Here is a 19088-nt window from a genome sequence, read left to right on the forward strand (position 1 = left end):
TAATAAACTTCTCCCTTCTGACAGTCTATTAGCTATTTTCTCTCCTCTATAAGTTGTGCAAAATGACAGCAGGATTGGCTTTGAGGCCTTCCAGGGTTTTCTACTCAAAGTCTTACCTAGGGAGTCTAGCATCAAAAGTATAAAGGAAGGAGGGGATGGCTTTTCATTTCAGTTCTCTCTCTCTGCAATTGGCAACATACTTTGATTAGGTTTTTGAGGAAACAGAAATAAAATTAATTAACAGCACTCTAGAATCTGTTCTCTGAGGAAGAGATTCCTTAGATTCATGCAGGCCCCCAGAATTCTAAAGCAGTAATAGAAGAAAGGGGTGCTCGAAACATGTCCAGAACTGTGATTCTGAGTTTACATTACAACCATCCTGCAGTTTAGGACACATTACTTGGGAGAATCTGCATGCCTGCTCTGCACGGTCTTCTGTTTTATTTATAGTTCTATTTATTTAGTAACTCTACTATTGCAGTATTGTAACTACAATAAACCTACCAGTCATGTTGTTTCCTGTTAGAACATCATGTGATTTAATTCATCACTATCCTCTACGAGGCGTTACATTCTTTGAGAACAGACTGCACCTGCTGATTTCCTAACTCATCTCTAATGCTCAATGTGGTGCTCGGCATAGAGTAGATGGATAAATATTTGCTGAAAAACTGAATGAATACATGGTTTTATTAGCACAATGCCTGGAAATGGGATGATACCCAGATTGAGGGTGTGGGTTGGATCTACACATATTATAATTCCACATTCCATATCTTGTTCCTCTCAGCATGTGCGATGTTCAGATTGTGTGCTTCTTTGATTCTCAGTTACGAAATCAAGTATTAGGAGACTTCATCATCATAACACAGAAGGCATCATATACTTCCCTAACATGTTGGAAACACTATAAAATGGGTACTCTCCTGACCATGAATTTATCTGCTGTGGGATTTATAATCTCCAAACTATTGCTTTTTCATAGAGGATCCTGTGTGGTGTGGGAATGCAGGAATGGGGATGAGTTGGAGTTGGGGAATGAGAAATGGGAGTAGAGGCAGCATACAGAGAACTCTGGAAAAGAAGTCCTTGACTTGCGTTGGATGTGAGGGTGGGGAGAATTTTAAACTTTCAGACCACAAAAGCCAGGGATCAGGGTTATTGGTGAGCAGTGTAACTGATAACATGTAATTACATTTTTCTATCTTCAAGAACAACTAACACATTACAGCTAATCATCAGAAAGAATTTCCATTATTTTGAGGAAAAGAACATTTTTGCATCATAGAATCACAAAATGGTAGAGCTGGAAGGAAAACTTGAAACTACCTAATTCAGTCTAATTTTCCTGTTGATTAACTCAAGACTTTCCCAGAGATTTTTATGAGCCCTATTTTAATTTTGTCTCCCACATTTATTTAGGACTTGTGTGGAACGCTTGGTGTTACGGGGAGACTGCTCGTATAGAAAAGAGTTCAAACACAGTCCATGGTGACCATGAACATGCTGAACTGGATGGAGATGATACGACAATTGGGTAAGCAGTCATTTTACTCCCTTCCCAGAAACAGTAAACACCTTGTAGGGTCCTTTTCTGTGAGAATATTTAAGAAGCTTTCTACAAACCTCATACTATTTTACTGAGGATGTCAGATGTCTGAAAGAATGGAATTAATTTGTGATTTTGGTGGCAACAGCCCAAGATGTTTCATCTTCTTAAGTCAATTTCTCCAAGAATATTTTATTTTTAATATAATCAGCATTTTGGGGGGGGAGATGGTTGGGTGGGGGACAGTGTTCTTTGAAATTCTCTGAATGTTACATAATCTATGGAATATTCTTCTTTCTGATTCCCTGTTTCCACAAGCTAAATCTTTCAAAACATTGCTCTCTGAAATGGTTACCACATCACTCTTTCTTGAAAACTGATTTGAATCACCTCAAGTGTCCCCAGCATGGTAATCCTCAACTAACAATGGTACTTCGCAAGAGCCTGCATTTCACTGATGGCTAGCTAGAGTCCTCACTAGAAGACAGCAGCCCTTCTAGGCACAATGCTTTAGCCCACACTGTGTAAAAATACCACACTGTGGTTATATTCACACTGAATCAGGGATAGATTTAATAGAATTTCTGTTTGTGTCCATTAGGATTAAGAATGTAAATTGATGCTAACTGCATGACTGACATCTAGTGGATATATGCCAGTGGTGCTGTTTACAACCTGGCTTCCTTTTTTCCCCTCCTTTGGAATATGATTTGTATGGGGCGGGGGGGGGGGGGGGGGGGGGGGGGAATACATTTGAAGAAATCATTGCCTTAAATCCAAAGTTATCAAACTAAACATTACTAAAATGTTAGGAGTGGGACCCTTCTGTAAATGAAGTGCATGCTTTATAGAGTTGTGAAAGAATGTATAGTGTAGGTTAGAGAATGAAAGGAAGACCACATATAAAAATTCAAGTTGATTTAGTTTGTTGGCAAGGATTGAAATGCATCGACACGATAGTAGGAACTTGTGAAATATGTAAATATCCACAATGAACTGGAACGCTCATTGCTTTTTACCTGTCATTTCTTGTTTGATACTCAATTGCCTGCTTGAGAGATACGCTGAAAAAGGTCTGATCTTATTCTGATATAAACTGTCACTGGGGTTGAACCTTGGCTACTGTTCTAGGACTCAAATATTGATAATTGACAAGTAGAATGAATTTTTAGTTATTCATGTTCTTTTACTACCAGAAAAATTTTATTTGTTGATTATATTAAAAACATGCAAAAGAATTAGGAAAACACCCTAGATATTTTTATTTAAGAAGTTATTGGACATAGAGAAACAACAAGCCAGACAGTGTGATAATGTAGAAATTTGATTCACAGAATGCCATTCTTGGTAAAAGTAGTTTTTAATTGCCAGTAACAGAAGATATTTTGACACACAATCTTGCAGATTTTTAACATGCAAGTTTCCTTGCTGCAGTTTTCTTCAGAAGAAATTATTTTTCTCCTTATTCCATTCCCTCTCTTAAGGTATATGAAATTTCAAGCAAATATAGAGTATTGTTTTAAAGGGTATTTTGTCAGGGAGAGCAGCCCAGCTGTGTAAATTGCATTGTTGAGGGGTACTTATATAATGGTATTTCATAATAAGAAAAAGTCATGCTGCGTATGATTCAGGGTGGATAGCTCATGTTTGTCTTTATAAGTAGATCAGATAGACCTATTCCTGATCCTTTAGGTCACTGTTCACTCTAGGAATGGTTAGAATGCACCTGCCATGGTGGAAATTCTGCTAGCAGGTGTAAAGAAGTGGCAAAAATCAAAATCATTTTTAAAAGCAGTTTCACACTGACTGGAAAGAATATGACTACAGGTTTGCAAATTGTGCCTTTTATGTACATTTATGCATTGATACTGAGAAAATCTTCCTTGGTGATGATGTGACAAAGCTGATGATTATTATACTGAAATTATTAATTTTCCTCTTATTTTAAAAATTGAAGTGTAACTTACACACAGTTGACATGTAATGTTACAGTTAAATGAGTTTTAACAAATGTACTCACCTATGTAATCCACATCTCATATCAAGTTTCAAAATATTTTCAGCTCTCCAGAAAGTTTCCTTGAACCTCTCTTCCCAGGCAAACTCTGCACCTCCCATCACTTCATTGGATTCTCCTACTCTGTTTATTTTCTGATACTTTTTACTTCTGATTATTGGTTGTAGGTCTAAGTTCTTTTAACAATGACATTGTGGAAAGAATCAAAATAGAGATATGTGCAGAGTGTTGGGAACCTAAGAAAGAAAATTTACCTCCTGTCTAGGTTAATGTCTTTTCTCTTTGACCTTCTTAAAATTTGTGCTTACTTCTATTTTGATATATCTTAAAAGATATTCTCTTACTTTATTACTTTTTCTTGTAGGACCTGTGAACTTCCTGAGATATTGGGTGTACCTTTTTAATTTTATATCCTTAGGACCTAACATGCTGCTGGTACACGATAGGTACTTTATTTGTTGAATAAGGTCTATTATTATTATTATTATTATTGAGAGAGAGAGAAAGAGAGGGGGGTAGAGGGAGAGAGAGAATCTCAAGCAGGCTGCATGCCCAGTGCAGAGCCCGACATGGGGCTTATCCCATGACTGTGAGATCATGACCTGAGCCGAAATCAAGAGTCAGACACTCAACCCACTGAGCCACCCAGCGCCCCAGGTCTTTAATATTTTAATAAATATAATAGCAGTGAAGAAGCTTGATTGGAATGAAGTGAGATTGGTAGCAGGAACACTACTTAAAAATATTTAAGTAATCTCAATGATAGATGATGTAGTCATTGGGATAAAACAGAAGGAAATATATTCAGGAGGTATTTACTTAGGAAGTAGTATTGACAGGACTTGACTGGAAGATGTGGGGAGCACGAAGTCAAGAATAACTCAGATTTATAACTCCAAAGAGTGGATAGATCATCATAATGCCATTACATGAAATTGAGACTCAAGAGGCACAGATGTTTTTAGGAGAGGATAATAAGTTCAATTTTGAATATATTGAACTTGAGGTAACTATGGATTATCCAGGTGGAAACTTCCAAGTCGGTTGTTGGAAAGAAAGTTTTAGAACTCATAAGTCTAGATTAGAGATAAGATTTGCATAATCAACCTATGGATGATTATTATAATAGGGGAATGTTTGTGATTCTCAAGCGGGAATATGGAGAGGGAGAAGAGAAGAATGTGGTCAGTGTAACCTAAGAGAAAAATCAAATGTTTATCAGTCTCTGGCTTGATATAAGTGGAGATCAGGGAGGCCAGCAGATTAAGGAGAAAGATGGGAGAAAGTGTGAGGAAAACTCTGAGCCTGGTTTTAATGGTTGCCAAGTGGAGGGATTAATAAATGGTATCAAACCCCTCAAATAAGGACCAAAAAGAGACCTTTGGATGTTGCAGTTAGGAAGCCCAGTGACCAAATTAGGAAATACCATTCATCACACACACATTAGTATACGGAAGCCTTCTAGGTTTCTTTGACTTGTTGGAAGTCAAACCAATGTGAATTTGATTCTACTGTACCAGTTCTGGCAGTTTTCCCTTAGGCAAGCTCCTCAAGTTTTTCTTTTTTTAAAAAATTTAATTCTAGTATAGTTCGCATACAGTGTTATATCAGTTTCAAGTGTATGATATAGTGGTTCAACACATCCATACATCACCAAGTGCTCATCACAAGTGCCCTCCTTAACCCCCATCCCTTATTTTGTGCATCCCCCATTCCCTCCCCCCCCCCCCCCCCCCCCCCCCGTAACCATCTATTTGTTCTCTTTAGTTAAGGCTTCTCAAGTTTTTGACCCATAGTTTACTCTGGTGTAGAATGGTAATAAATTCTGATGATGCTCTTGTGGGATGAAGGGAAGTAACATGTGCCTTCTAGATACAGTAAACTACACTGAGAAAATGTGTGTTTTGACTGAGAGAGAGGATAGGTGAATGGTTTTGGAACTTGGGAAAGAGGAAGCAAATCCCTTCTTCCTTTTTCTCTTATAATCTGGCCCTTGATATCACTGTACACTAACCAAGTCCACACTAGTATGTTAATAAATAATAAATAAAGCACAGGCCTCAATTATAAGATATGTTGGCAGGCCTGAAATTATAAGTACTATTTATAAATTATTTCTAGAGGAAAATATTTTTTTAAGTTACAACCACATCATACCTGGACCTTGGGGCGAAACTAGTTTGTCAGTTGAATATTGCTTGCATTGGCTTGTCAGGTTGAAATCCTATTATCCAACCAGTGTATAGAAGTAATTCCCATTTCATTAAACTTTGAATGTGTATGTGTATGTGTGTGGATATGTGTGTGCATGTGTGTGTGTAGAAACATAGAACAGAGGATTAAAATTCCCAGTGAAGAATATGGTGTTTGAGCATCAGAATTCACATGTAAAATAAGGAAGAAGCATATGGAATTCAAGAGCCAGGAATATTTCTCTAAGTTTTTCTGAAGGTAAAAAATGAATTCTGTAAAAAAATGAATGAGAAGGAAAATGAATATGGTGTTGAAGTCTTTGTAATTTTTGTAATGATGAAGTTTGGAGCTTTTTTTTAAAAAAAGTTGTTCAAAAACTACTCAAGAAACTTTTCAAAACTTCCAAATATCTTTGTATTTATGGAAGTCCATTTCATTGATACTAAGCTTAAGTAAAAGTGAGTTTCTTTTCTACAACTTTTCTTCACTTCTCTAACCCTTACTTTGATTCCCAATAATTTGGGCAGTGAATGAAGGGTTCAAAGATAAACTGCAACTATTTCAAAGTCATATACTCTAGAAGCCAGGAATTTTAGTTTTTGCAGATATTAACCATTTTATAAATTTAAATTTTTTTTTCTGTAAATTATGTCTTTTCCTTTTTCTGAACTCAAATGTAGCATCAGAGCCATAACGTACGAGTATCTGCTGATGTTTTGGGGGAAACCAGCCATGCTTATGTACCTGCTAAATTGAGGACATAATGAGAGCGTAGTGTAAACAAATTAGTTAAAAACCTAGCTTTTAATAAATTACATGAGAGTTCCAACAATTATTTATTAAGTTTGCTTTATAACACTTACTAAAAACAGCACTTTCGGGAATGGGAAAATGGAGAGGGGGAAGAACTACCTGAAATAATTTATTTGGGGTTGTTATTTGTATTTTCCTAAAGCAATCAGGATCATGAAATTGGATTTTCTGTCCCCCTTTCCTCACTCCATTCCAGCTTTGGGTTCTTCAAGGCAGAACAAACACTAAGAGCGCTTGCTGTGGCGGTGTTCCTCACTGGGGACCAAACTTTTCCTTTGGTCAGTTACTGATTAATTTATTACTAGTGAATGATCAAGTCAGCATTGATTGTGGGAAATATTTGCAGCTACTAGTAAGGTCAGTTAGGTTCCCTATTCCCCTGAAGTGCATTGTATAGTAAAAAGCATTTTTTTAAATGACCCTCTACTCATCTACACAGAGCCCCCTCATTTTTATCTGAAGTCCCCATTCCCCCTTAACTCAAATAGTCCTTTCCCTGGTTCTCACCCCTGACTACTTTTTTGAATCCCTTTGGGAGCTTTTAATGATCACCATGCCCAGGCTACAGCCCAAACCAATTAATTACATCAGATCCTTGGATATGAGTTTTTTTTTGTTTGTTTGTTTTAGTTTTTGTGTTTTTAACTTTCTTTCTCCAAAGTGCAGCCAATTTGGAGAACCCGTTATCCTAAATTCTCTTTGTGAAGCTGGGATTATAGATTCATGTACAGTTAGAGGCAGAAGTGGCACTTTGGCTACAGACTTTAAGTTAACTGATTCTAGGAGGATGGAGCGTGCCTTCCCTAAATTTATATGTTGAAGCCCTAATCTCGTGTACCTCAGAATGTGACTAAACTTGGTCTTTAAAGAGTTAATTAAGTTAAAATGAAGCCATTGGGGTGGGACCTAATCCAATACAAATGGATATATACAAAGAGGAAATTAGGACACAGACACACACAAAAGGAAAAGAGCATGTGATGGCATGGGGAGAAGGTGACTACCCATAAGCCAAGGAGAAAGGCTTCAGAAGAAATCTACCCTGTTGACTTCTGGATCTCAGACTTCCAGCCTCCAGAACTGTGAACAAAACCCAATCTGTGGTATTTTATTATGGCAACTCTAGCAAACAAATACAAGGATCAAAATGATTGTAGGGATTAAGAAGAGAGAGGAGAAAAGGAAGAGTTAAAAAAAAAAAAAAAGAGTAAAAAAAAAATCCTCATGAAGCCACCTTGTGAAAATGAAATTCTCTGCATGGAATTTGTCGATGCCAGAAGTGACTTGCTGTGTGGACATGTCTCCTGGGAACTTCCTCTGTGATGAGGCAATTTAACTGAGAGCAAATAGCAAAGGACCTAAACCTTTGCCTGATGATTATTGTAGAGACAGAAGGAAGAGTGAATGTGCTCTACTGATTTGCTTGGCTTGAGTACCCTCCAGATACACACTTACCCCAGTGGTTTTTAAACATTTAGCCATGGCTAGTCTTGCAGTTTTTGTACTATGATGTTTTCCATAAATGCTCCATATGAAATTACATTATAATAAACTCTTCAAGAGAAGAAACCATATCTTACTCATTTTTATGACTTGCTAAATGTCACATAGCAGGCACTAAAAAATGCTTTTTGAATGAATACATGGATTTATTAGTGAGCAAATAGCCTACTGTATTGAGTCTAAATTATTTCATTTGGTTTTCGAAATACTGTCTATCCTCTTCAAAATACATCTTTTGTTCCACTTAATCTGCTGACACAAAAGTTTCCCACAAATTACTTGTCTATTGTTCATATTATGTATTGGTTGAATGTATTGCCTCACTTGAGATGCCCTTCCTTTGTTTTTCAAAATTCATTTTTCATGTCTACTTGGCCATAAACCATGGATCCCAGTCTACACTCAGCAAACATTGGTTGAGCCTCTATTCTGTGCCAGGCACTGTGTTAGATACCAGGGATACACAGACAAATTCAATAAGGTTGTCTGTCTTCCAGGGTTTTGGACTCAAGCCAGGGACAAAGGTGAATAGTTAAAATATAGTGTTCTGAGTGCAATAGTAGAAGCAGCAGACAGATGCTACTAGATAATTGGGGTAATAAAATTAGACTTATATGAGGGCTCATGGGGAGCAGTGTAAGGAAAGTGAATGAAATTGACTCTAGAAGGTTCTTTTGGGAATAACACAGGTGAAGAAAGTGTATAGGATGGATGAAGGAAAGGAAATAGCCTAGATTAAAGCCTGGAGACTTGAGGCGTTGAACACTCTTTAGCACATGTATACTTTTTGTTACTGAATCAGCTTCTGTGGTCTTGAAAGCTAGGAATGGGCACTATAACCATTTGCCCACATGGCTTAGGAAAAGAGTAGAGTATTAGTTACATTAAGTGCTCCCAGTAGGAAAGGAAAGAAGTGGTAAGCAAGAAATCTGGGGTCATGCCATTTCTTTGTCTGGTCTCTAGGTGACATCACTAGCCCAAGAAAGTTCCTTCTTTAGGCCTTCCTCTTGTATTTCCCCATTTACAAAGCAATTTTACATCCATTGTCTCTTTTGAGTCTCATAATAACCCTCTGAGAAAAATACTAGCAAATAATATTCTCCCCATTCTGAAGATAAAGAAACTAAGATTCAGTAGGTTTGAGTCACTTGGGCAAATTCACCTAGATAGAAAGCTGTCGATCTAGGACTCACAGACAGGTTCTCTAACTTCACAATCTAAGCTCTTTTCCTTACAACAGGTTCTCTTCTACATGACGTATGAACAGCTTTAGAAGAAAAGATAATATGACATAGATCACTTGAAAGTGTAGGAATTCCACATGTCCAAAATTTAGGGAGTGGTGTCACTGAAATGGTTCTTAAGAAGACTGAGTTCTAAGGATATACGGTAAGAACAGTTCATTGCTCCACCAACAGGAAATTCCAGAAAATTTATAATGATTTCCGGAGTAGATTCCAGTGATTCATCCCCTATGTGTAACACCCAGTTCTCATCCCAACAAGTGTCTTCTTATGCCCCTTACCCATCTAGCCATTCCCCCACCCACAACCCCTCCAGTAACCCTCTGTTTGTTCTCTGTATTTAAGAGTCTCTTATGTTTTATCCTCCTCCTTGTTTTTGTATTATTTTTGCTTCCCTTCCCTTATGTTCATCTGTTTTGTATCTTAAATTCCACATATGAGCGAAGTCATATGATATTTTGTCTTTCTCTAATTTCACTTGGCATAATACACTCTAGTTCCATCCGTGTTGTTGCAAATGGCAAGATTTCATTCTTTTTGATTGCCAAATAATACTCCATTGTGTGTGTGTGTGTGTGTGTGTGTGTGTGTGTGTGTGTGTGTGTGTGTATATATACCACATTGTCTTTATCCACTCATCTGTCAATGGACATTTGGGCTCTTTTATTTTAAAATGTTTATTTTTGAGAGAGAGAGAGAGAGCCAGAGCATGAGCAGGGAAGGGGCAGAGAGAGAGAGGGAGACACAGAATCCAAAGCAGGGTCCAGGCTCTGAGCTGTCAGCACAGAGCCTGACATGGGGCTCGAACCCACAAACTGTGAGATTGTGACCTGAGCAAAAGTCGGAGGCCTAACCGGCTGAGCCACCCAGACGCCTCTGGGCTCTTCTCAAACTTTGATAGTGCTGCTATAAACACTGGGATGCATGTGCCCTTTTGAAACAGCACACCTGTATCCCTTGGATAAATTCCTAATAGTGCAATTGCTGGGTCATAGGGTATTTCTATTTTTAATTTTTTGAAGAACCTCCATACTGTTTTCCAGAGTGGCTGCACCAGTTTGCATTCCCATCGGGAATGCAAAAGAGATCCTCTCTCTTCACATCCTCACCAATATTTGTTGTTGCCTGAGTTGTTAATTTTAGCGATTCTGACTGGTGTGAAGTGCTATCTCATTGTGGTTTTTAAAAAAATGTTTTTTTTAACATTTATTTATTTTTGAGAGACAGAGAGAGATAGAGCATGAGCAGGGGAGGGGCAGAGAGAGAGAGAAGGAGACACAGAATCTGAAGCAGGCTGCAGGCTCTGAGCAAGCTGTCAACACAGAGCCTGATGCGGGGCTTGAACCCACAAACTGTGAGATCATGACCTGAGCCGAAGTCGGATGCTCAACCTACTGAGCCACCCAGGCGCCCCATCTCATTGTGGTTTTAATTTGTATTTCCCACCAACAGGAAATATATAATTGTCAATCTGTCTCACATGTCCTTTATTGATGATATTTTTGTATAGACCACATATTCATGTTCTTCAGTGCCACAGAAGCAGTGGGATTTCAAATTACATGTCCCAGGGGGTGATAAAGAGTGGTTAAGAGCAAGGGCTCTTGAGTTAGATTTGGGTTCACATCCTGGTCCCACCATTGACAGTTTGTTAAGTTACTTGTTTGCTCTGTGTCAGTTTCCTTGGCCAGTAAAATAAGGATAATAAACTGAGCTTTCTCACAGGGTTGTGAAGATTCAGTCAACATGTGAAATGCTTACAACAGTTCCTGGCAAATAATTACTAAGGTGCCAGCAATTATTATGGTTATTTCTCTCATCCTAAATTTGTGGAAGTTAAGTTACAAATCTCTTGTGCCTCAACGATCTTGTTTTGGTATCAGTTGCTACTGCTTGATGTCACATGTCACATCACCCTCTCAGTGTAGAAGGACATTTTATCCCGGAGAGTTTTGGAATACTTTATTGTTTGGGTGGAAATGCTATTATCTTATGGAACATTTGAATTTGACTTTTGTAGCAAGTCCCAGATTAGAATGATTTTGTGCTAAGGGAGCCTGGGTGGCTCAGTTCGTTAAGCATCGGACTCTTGATTTCAGCTCAGATTATGATTTCACGGTTCGTGGGTTTGAGCCCTGCATCGAGCTCTGTGCTGATGACACGGAACCTGCTTGGGATTCTCTGTCTCCCGGTGCTCTCAGTCCCTCCCTCATTCGTGCTCTCCTTCTCTCAAAAATAAGTAAATAAACTAAAAAAAAAAAGAATGATTTTCTACTAAATGTAAAGTTTTCAAAATTGTGTCTTATGCATATGTAATGAATAATACTTAGTAATTCTAATACTTAGAGTCAATTTTTGTAAATGAAATCTTAATGGACTGAATGGAAAAATTTAAAACAAGAAGCATTTTGTAAAGGTGTATATTAGGGCATAACTTGGAATTGATTATGTGATGGAAATGATGAGTTTAATTTTATATACTTTTTTTACTTGGACTATATGCCTTAAAACAGTAATTGTCTTCTTAAAAAGGTTATGTCTTTATAAATTGATGCAAAAATTTTTCTTTCATTAAGAGCATAATCAGAACTTTTTTGCTATGCCAGTCTTGTCATCTGGGAAACATATGATGTTTATACAGTTTTCAAAGATACATGTGATTTAGTTAGGTGCCCAGAGACCTCCACATGAATTGTTAATTTCATATTGCCTACAACAGTCATCCCCTAAATGTTTGCAGAGTTTATAGGAGATCAGTTACAAATGTGATTATACCAGCCATTCCTCAGACCTGACACCAGTTTCAAATTAAAAACTGACAGACCTCACCTGCTCCTGGGTTCACCCACAGGTCACCTTCTTGTCACTTCAGCTCTCCCCCCATTAAAATGACATCTGTGTTCATAAAGGGACTGAGAGGGGCTGTGAGTTGTTAGAATTGTTGAGGAATAAGAATAAGGTGTCGTCTGCCCAGATAATATAGTGTTCAACTTTGGCCTTTGAGGGGACAAGAGGCGAACAACATCCTACAGTGTTTCCAAATACAAGAACAGAGGCCCAGAGAGGTCACCCATTGCTCCTAATACAACCCATGGAATAGAACAAATGTGCCATGATAAAGAATAGGTGTTTACAGCAATAAGAGGAAAGAGGAAAATAGAAATTGTGATTTAAAAAATACTCTTCCCTTATATCTAAAATATTCTTCAGGTGTTAATTTTACCTAACAGTCAAAAATAAGGATTTATTTTTTTCTTGTAAGAAGTGTAAAAAGATACAGTTAGAACAATACAAATGTAAACTAAGTGAAAAAAAATGTTTGAATTATCTATACATAGCCTTTGCCTCCAATAATTTGCCACATGTTAGCTGTAATGCTTACATATAAAACATTACAATATATTATCTTCTTTTTATGGAATACAAAATGTTTGTAGATCTTATTTCAATGAAACCCCCCAGGTTAAAGAATTAAGGAAAAATGATCATTTTAAAAAGAAAACTAGATGATAAAGCATTTGAAATAATGTCTTATTTCTGTATCTGATACTTGGGACAGAGCCATGCATAGTAGGCATTTAATAACCATGTGTTGATGGTAATAGTAAGAAAAACTAATGTCCAGAAGAGATACCTGGTAATTCAAAAAAGTCACAGATCTGACAAATAATTATATCAAAAATTATAATTATGAAAGTAGATTATTGTTACTGTAACTTCAGTGTCTTAGATTTTTTTAGAACCAAGAATTCAAAAAACATATTAACACTTTTTGGCGACCTCTGCTTCCAGGCCGTGAGGAGCCCAAGAAGGTTCCTCTGTGTCCTGCTGCAAGCCCTGAGAATAATCCAAGCTCACTGGTACACGGTGCCCCCTGAGGGGGAGGCAGGTGATGAGGGGTTAAGGCAAAAGAGGGAAACCAGATATTTAAAATATCTCTTTTACACAAGGAATTACACAAATAAGCTTCAGTCAGTTTCTTGATCTATTTATTGGCTACTTGCCACTCTTGGCGGCACATGATAGCATGGTGGTTAGCTGTGCTGTCACTAGAGCTGGCCTGCCTGGGGGTGATCCCCAGTGATGCCATTTACTGCCTGGGTGTTTTAGTCCATCTGGGCTGCTATAACAAAAATATAGACTGGGCAGCATGGAGAAAAAACATTTATTTCTCATAGTTCTGGAGGCTAGAAAGTCTAAGATCAAGGTGTGGAAGTGTCTGGTGAGAGCCTGCTTCCTCATTCATAGTCCATTGTCTCTGGAGGGCCTGGTTCACAGAGGTGGCTCTCTGGTCTGCGCATGGTGAAAGAATAAGAGAGCTCTGTGGGGTATCTTTCATAAGGGCATTAATTCTATTCTTTTATAAGGTTCCACCCTGGTGGCTTAATCAGCCATGATATTAGGACTTAGGATTTCAACATCTGTGTTTAGGGGCAACACAAATATTCAATCTATAACACTAGGTGACCTTGGGATACTTATTTGAATACTTTGTCTTTGTCTCCCCATCTGTAGAATGGGACCATAGTAATGCCTACCTCACCAGTGGAATTAAATGAGTTGATACTATGTAAAGCACTTAGTATACTGCTTGGGCATAGTAAATGCTATATAAATGTTTGTCAAATCAAATAATTGTACACTGAGAATAATTACAATACTTAATGGGCATATTTTGAAGAGTTATAATAATTAAATAAAAAGTAAACTGAACTCATTTATTTGATAGCATGATTATTACATTATTATTATTATTATTAATTATTATAGTAGTAGTAGTAGTAAAATATAATACTGGGCTGGCTGCAAGGGAAACAGTTTCTGTGCTCAAGGAGACCATCCTTTAGCAGGTATAATATGGTCACTTATGTACTTCTCTTGTCCAAGACAGACAATGAAAGTAACTGGGCTCTATGAAGTGTTAGAAATGTGAGGTTTCCTGGAATCCAACGATTGAGAAAAGGATACAAAAATGCAGATTTGAAGGGGTACATACACCCCAATGTTTATAGCAGCCTTACCAACAATAGCCAAACTATGCAGAGAGCCTAAATGTCCACTGACTGATGAATGGATAAAGAAAATGTGGTAATACACAAACACACACACACACACACACACACACACACACACACACAATGGAATATTACTTAGTCATCAAAAAAGAAAGAAATCTTGCCATTTGCAATGACATGGATGGAGCTAGAATGTACTATGCTAAATGAAATAAGTCAATCAGAGAAAGACAAATACCACATGATTTCTAATATGTGGAATTCAGGAAACAAAACAGATGAACATATGGGAAGCGGGGGAAGAGAAGAGAGGGGAACAAACCACAAGAGACTCTTAATTATAGAGAACAAACTGAGGATTGATGGAGGGATGTGGGTGGCAGATGGGCTAGATGGGTGATGAGTATTAAGGAGGGCACTTGTGATGAGCACCGGGTATTGTATGTCAGTGATGAATCACTGAATTATAGTCCTGAAACTAATAGTGCACTCACTGCATGTTAACTAACTAAAATTAAAAAAAGAAGAAAAGAAAATTTACAGTGAGAGATGGATATTTGAGATGAGTCTTAAAATATGAATAGATTTTGGGAGTAAATCTGGTGGACAGTAGAGTTGTGCCCTGAACAATGTGGTATTAAAGCACTGATCCCTCTGCACTGTTGAAATTCATGTATAACTTTTGTTTCCCCCCAAACTTTACTAATAGCCTATTGTTGACCAGAACTGGAAGCCTTACTGATAATGTAGCCAATTAATACATATTATATATGTTTATGTATTATATACTATATTCTTAAATAAAATAAACTAGAGAAAAGAAAATGTTATTAAGAAAATCATAAGCAAAAGAAAATACATATATGGTACCGTATTGTAAATTTAGTTAAAAAAAATCCATCTATATGTGGACTTTCACAGTTCAAACTGTGTTGTTCAAGGGTCAACTATATTTACACATACACATGTCTTATGAACTAGTTTTTATAATAATGAAGAGTTACTGATATTTGTTTCAGATTAAGGATTTTTTTGATTACATTTAAAATTACAAGTGGAGGAGCAGCATGGAGACCCTCAGCTTGTCTCGTCCTTGAAACAGCTAGATCAGCACCAAACCATTTTGCCCACTTGGGAAATTGATCTTAGGATTAACACAACAATCTGCATAACTTGAGCCACAGAACAAGGCAGATACATGGTACAGAGAGGTGAACTGGAGGAGTGAAAAGCCATGGAGGGTAGGGAGCTGTTTTGGCAGAGAGAGGACAGAGAAAGGGGGAGAGTGTGGTGTATTAGGAGGGTGCAGGAAAAACACTCCTCTAGAAGTAGCTGGAGAGAAAGAGAAAGAATGAAAACACTCACAGGGGACTGAGCAAGAAATCTGTTCCTCAAAACCACTGATGGGAAGAAAGAGGGTTTCAATACCACCAGGATTCTATAAACAGTGGAGCACAGAGTCTGAAGTTTCAGAGTTCAGTGCCTGGTGGTGCTGTAGTGAGGAAGTAGGGTGAATCCCCAGAAGCAGGCAGTGGAGTCCAAGAGGTCTGTGTACCACATGGGGAGAAGTAGTTCCACTGCTTGAGAGCATTGGGTAGAGTCTATATGGTCTCCCCATAGGCAAAGGTCCCAGTGGACCCCAGAGAACAGCCATGTTTGCTGGTATTGGGACAAAGATGCCAGAGTGTGGTGAAACCTGGTGCTGGCTGTGTGTTGTGGTTTGCCATAATATCTGGACCTCTACTATTGCACAAATGCAAGAACATTTTCTGGGGCAAGCTGGCACCTGGCCACTGCTCAGCAAGACCCTCGCCCACAGTGTCAGTGTGGGTCCAAGCCGCAGGTGTCTCTGAGATGTGGGGTTTTGAAACACAACACCATCTGAGACAAAATTCTGGAGAGAGGTGCCATCTGGCAGTCAGACCACTTGGACACGAACAGGGTAGAGGCAGGGAGTGGATGGAGGCCTGAGACAAAGGAGGGGTGCTTGTTTGGGGGTCAGTGAGAGATTGAAGTTCCTGTGCCAGAGAGTAGGAAGCTGGGTGAAGACACTTCCACCTGTCCTGCACACGTGCATATGCACCACAGTGCATCCACCCCAGTAAGCTAAGGAGCACCACATAATGGAGAACGGAGCCATTACACCAAGCCTGCCCAACTGCGCCCTCCAAGCATATCTCCTAGAAGACCAGCACAAATCCCTCTACCTGCTTAGTGTATGGACTATAGAGTGCTTCATAGCTTCAGTTCTAGGGGAAACTGGATGGAGCTTCACTTGGGTTTCCTTCTGTTTTCTGACCCATTTAGCAATTTGGTTTTTTGCTTCTGTTTTGTTAAAAATTTTTCCTTTCTTTTTCATAGATACAGAGAAAATTTTATTTTTATTTTCTTTTTTAATATATTTTTTATTCTTAAATTATTTTTTACTTTATTTTTTTATTTTTAAAAATATTTTATTCTATTTCATTTTCTTTATTTCATTTTATTCTATTTATTATATAGTTTTTAATTAAAAATTTTTTTCTTCCTTTTTTTATTTTCTTTCTTCTCTTTCCCTTTTTTCCTCTATCAAGCTTCTTTCAACACAGACCAAAACACACCTAAGATCTAGCTTCCTTTATTTGTTTTTAAGTTTTTAATTTTATTAATTTTTTTCTTCCTCTAAAATGACAAAATGAAGGAATTCACCAAAAAAGAAAGAACAGGAAGAAATAACAGCCAGGGGCTTAATCAGCACAGATATAATAAGCAAGATGTCTGAACTAGCTGGGGTTGAAAAAAGCATAGAATCCATTTCTGCTGAGATAAAAGAAGTAAAAAATAGTGAGGCTGAAATTAAAAATGTTAAAACCATCTCTCTGACCTCAGTCGTAGCAATTTCTTACTTGACACATACCCACAGGCAAGAGAATTAAAAGCAAAAATGAACTATTGGGACCTCATGAAGATAAAAAGCTTCTGCACAGCAAAGGAAACAACCAACAAAACTAAAAGGCAGCTGACGGAATGGGGAAAGATATTTGCAAATGACCTATCAGACAAAGGGCTAGTATCCAAAATCTATAAAGAGCTCACCAAACTCCACACCCAAAAAACAAATAATCCAGTGAAGAAATGGGCAGAAAACATGAATAGACACTTCTCTAAAGAAGACATCCAGATGACCAACAGGCACATGAAAAGATGCTCAACGTCGCTCCTCATCAGGGAAATACAAATCAAAACCACACTCAGATACCACCTCATGCCAGTCAGAGTGGCCAAAATCAGGAGACTATAGATGCTGGAGAGGATGTGGAGAAACGGGAACCCTCTTGCACTGTTGGTGGGAATGCAAATTGGTGCAGCCACTCTGGAAAACAGTGTGGAGGTTCCTCAAAAAATTAAAAATAGACCTACCCTATGACCCAGCAGTAGCACTGCTAGGAATTTACCCAAGGGATACAGGAGTACTGATGCATAGGGGCACTTTAACCCCAGTGTTTATAGCAGCACTCTCAACAATAGCCAAATTATGGAAAGAGCCTAAATGTCCATCAACTGATGAATGGATAAAGAAATTGTGGTTTATATACCCAATGAAGTACTATGTGGCAATGAGAAAGAATGAAATATGGCCCTTTGTAGCAACGTGGATGGAACTGGATTTCACTTATGCTAAGTGAAATAAGCCATACAGAGAAAGACAGATACCATATGTTTTCACTCTTATGTGGATCCTGAGAAACTTAACAGAAACCCCTGGGGGAGAGGAAGGGGAAAAAAAAAAGTGAGGTTAGAGTGGGAGAGAGCCAAAGCATAAGAGACTCTTCAAAACTGAGAACAAACTGAGGGTTGATGGGGAGTGGGAGGGACGGGAGGGTGGGTGATGGGTATTGAGGAGGGCACCTTTTGGGATGAGCACTGAGTGTTGTATGGAAACCAATTTGACAATAAATTTCATATATTGAAAAAAAAATGTTAAAACCAAGATGCAATCTGGAATGGGTACTGTGACAGCAAGGATGGATGAAGCAGAGCAGCAAATCATCAATATTGAAGACAAAATTATGGAGAATAATGAAGCAAAAAAAAAGAGGGGAACAAAGGGAAAAGAGCACAGTACAAGACTTAGAGAACTCAGTGACTAATTAAAAAGGAGTAACATCTGAATCATAGGAGTGCCAGTAGATGAAGAGAGAGAAAAAGGGGCAGAAGGTTTATGTGAGTAAATTATAGCAAAAAACTTTCCTAGTTTGGGGAAGGACCCAGACATCAAAATCTAGGAAACCCATTTGATTCAACAAAAAGCAACCTTTGGCAAGGCATATCATAGTCAAATTCACAAAATACACAAACAAGGAAAGAATTATAAAAGCAGCAAGGGAGAAAAAGTCCTTAACCTACAAGGGAAGACAGATAAGGTTTGCAGCAGACCTATCCACAGAAACTTGGCAGGCCAGAAAGGAGTGGCAGGATATATTCAATGTGTTGGAAAAATATGCAGGCAAGAATTCTTTATCCAGCAAGGCTGTCATTCAAAATAGAAAGCCTGGATTGCCATATACTTCCCTTTCTAAAGGAGGAAGAAAGGCCTCAAATACCCAACCTAACCTTACATCTAAAAGAGCTGGAAAAAGAACAGCAAATAAAGCCCAAACCAGCAGAAGAAGGAAAATAGTAAAGATTAGAGCAGAAATCAATGATACCAAAAAACAAAACAAAAACAAACAAACAAAAAACCCAGTAGAACAGATTAATGAAACCAGGAGCTG

General features: G+C 38.1%; 1 long non-coding RNA gene across 1 annotated transcript in view; it reads left to right on the plus strand.

Moving 5' to 3' along the window:
• LOC147572555 (uncharacterized) overlaps positions 1-19088 on the plus strand; it is a 198112-nt gene that overhangs the window by 96642 nt on the left and 82382 nt on the right. Inside the window, exon 2 of the long non-coding RNA XR_015245782.1 lies at positions 1423-1537. This is a non-coding gene — a long non-coding RNA (uncharacterized LOC147572555). The remainder of the gene's footprint in view (positions 1-1422; positions 1538-19088) is intronic.

This window comes from Puma concolor, chromosome E4, assembly GCF_028749965.1.
Source record: "Puma concolor isolate L17-30 chromosome E4, mPumCon1.1.hap2, whole genome shotgun sequence".
Lineage (NCBI taxonomy): Eukaryota > Metazoa > Chordata > Mammalia > Carnivora > Felidae > Puma > Puma concolor.